We start from the raw sequence: 2,742 nt of genomic DNA, 5'->3' as shown, positions 1-2,742 counted from the left end.
TCAGCGACCGCCTTGCCTTTCGACTTGGGTCCTGGTGCCCTGATGGAGTCGATTCACCTTGTCTTTGCTCCCCCTGGGATTGAGCTTCCCCGAGGGCAACACCTCTGGTGACGGTTGATGGCTTCTGGAACTTGATGGTGAAGTCATCTTCATCATCATCGTCGTCGTCACCATCTAGATCATCTCTGGTGTCTGGAATGACAGGTTCATCATCGTCTTCATCATCCACATCAACGTCATCATCATCACCAGCAGTAGTGACAGTATGGACATCATCCCTAGGGATGGCTTTGTCAACCTCAGCTAGAACAACTTCGATGCACATGATTACAGGAGCAGTAACTGCTTCAGCTTCAACAGCCTCGGCTTCAACTGCAATTGAAGCTGATACTGGGCCAACAGCCTGAGAAGCTGTAGGAGCAGCATCAGATGATCCACCAGCATTGGACCTCATCTCCCCCTCTCTGGCTAAAACTTGAGAGAATTGGCCAGAGGGTTCGTCCAAGCGCTATCGCTGGAGAACCATGGAATCTTCCAGCCTTTGCAAAGCATTGGCTAGAGTTGTTGTTGCCTCACGCATCACATGGAGCTGGGCACGATCATTGGTAGAGAAGGAGGGTGCACTCACTGGAGCTGGTTGACGGACAGCATCCAAGATTTGCTGAAGAAGTCCAAGTTGCTAATCAGCAATCGCCTGCGCATCGTCAGCCCTGCTGTGAAGAACAGCAATGGCGTCGTTGTTGGCGTGAACATCTTCTTGGAGAGTCTGGAGCTGACTATGAACTTCTTGAACGTCCGCCTGGAGGGCTAGAAAGTTCGCATCAAGATCGCCTTGGCGGGGCATCTCTTGGTGAACTTCGTTGACCTTGGAGAGGACGGTATCAACGGCTGGAAGGAGAAGCTTGACGTCATATGCCATATCATAGTCATCATTGACATCCTCATCTCCTCCATCATCTTTCTCTCTTTCTCCAGCATCTCCTCCACCTTCATGAGCAGCAGGCTGCTGCATCAAAGAAGGACCTGCAAAGGAAGAAGTATGAGCTGTAGGCTCAAGGTTAGAAGAAATGAAGGGTAGGAAGATGAAATACCTGAGGGGCCTTCAGTGACATCAAAAGGAGTGTCACTGGTGGGAGCAGAGAAGTCCTCGAAAGGATGGACAACGTATGCTGAGGAGTATCGAGAGGAGCAACCTCAGGTCCTGTGGTGCGTGTCTCAGTATCAGGAAGGACAGTCGCTGATACATCATCGACATGTGTAAAGACCAAGGAGGGAGGAGAAGAGAAAATGGTTGAGAAAAGACGTGAGTGTTCAGCGGTGGCGGCGCTGATATCTACACTTCAGTGATTTGGGTCACTGAAGTGGTTGGGAAAGGTGCCACTGATACGACAGTGATAGGAGAGATCACTGAAGAGYTGGGAGGGTTAGCAGAAGACGCCTCGGGGGTAAGGCTTGTTTCAATAACTAAAGCCTTTTGAGAGGCTCCAGCTAGAGACGTGGTTGTCCCCTTTTTGGATTTCTTGGCTCTCTGAGGAGAACCAAGAGATGGTTGAGAGGGTCGTTTAGAAGAGGTTGTGGTGACTAGGCTAGACTCAGGGAGGTTTGCCCTTATCCTTGTCACCTGAGAGGAAGAGGTAGTGATGGACAAATTAGAAGAGAGTGCCACATCACTGTCCCTCCGCTTATGTTCCAGAATCCTGGAGCCAAGCCGGTAAGCTGCAAGGTTACCTTCTGTAGGGTAAAGACTTTTGAAGATTTTAGTCATCACCATAGAGAGGAACCTGGTGTAAGGCACCACCTTTTCTCGCTGGCGCTTGTTCAGCTTGAGCACCAGGTCATCGAAAATGACCGCAACATAATTTATATTGCGACGCTGAATCGCAGATATGCCTATCGTCAAGGCAATCCTAGAGGCCTGGTCCTGACCACCAGTCTTTCCACCCATGCACTGGATGAAGTGAGAAAATAGGTATTGCCAGACAGCTGACATCTGATTTTTCTCAATCTTCGAGAGTGACTTGAGAGGAGCGTCAGAGTCCTTCTTCATTGGCCACTGGTAGCCAATGGCATCGAGGAAGGAAATGATCTCGGCAGATGAGGGTTCGCTGTCGAAGGGACCCTTGGGAAGACGGAGAGCTGAGCGAAGCGTAGAAACTCCAAATTTTACTTCCATGCGATTGAAAGTAAAGTGGATTTGCTCCATTTTTCGTCCAGCGTCGTCTTGGACCTCAACGACCTCAGCAGTGTACCAGAATTGCTGGAGTATTTCCTTAACCATGAGAGGCTCATGGTTGAGAGCGTAGCCGAGCGACGACTGTTTGAGAAAGTCAGCCGCCGGTTGGTAGAAGGCTCTTGTGGGTGGTATCTCTAGCAAGGCAAGATGATTGTTGGCCTTGATGGAGATCTCGTCAAGGGTAAAGTTGACGTTCTTGGCAGCCATCTGTATTTTGTTAAAAAAACAAATAAACAAGAAGATTAAAGGTTAGAAAAATACCAAGAATATATAGTTAAAAGAGTATAGAAAAAGTTTTTAAACAAGGAAAAACTTCATTTGAAAAAACCAAAAAAAAGGGTTTTTCAAGTAGAATGTGTATTAAGAAACATATTTATTTAATCAAGAAGGAAATGATTAAAAATCTTTAGTTTAATGTATTAAGAGAACAAGATTCTTAACAACATTAAACAGATTTCTTATAACAAAGAAATAGAAAAGAAGAAGATCCTGACCTTTGTGAATGAAGA

This window comes from Cynara cardunculus (assembly GCF_001531365.2).
Source record: "Cynara cardunculus var. scolymus isolate 2C chromosome LG 12, CcrdV1, whole genome shotgun sequence".
Lineage (NCBI taxonomy): Eukaryota > Viridiplantae > Streptophyta > Magnoliopsida > Asterales > Asteraceae > Cynara > Cynara cardunculus.
Note: the sequence above shows the minus strand (reverse complement) of the source record.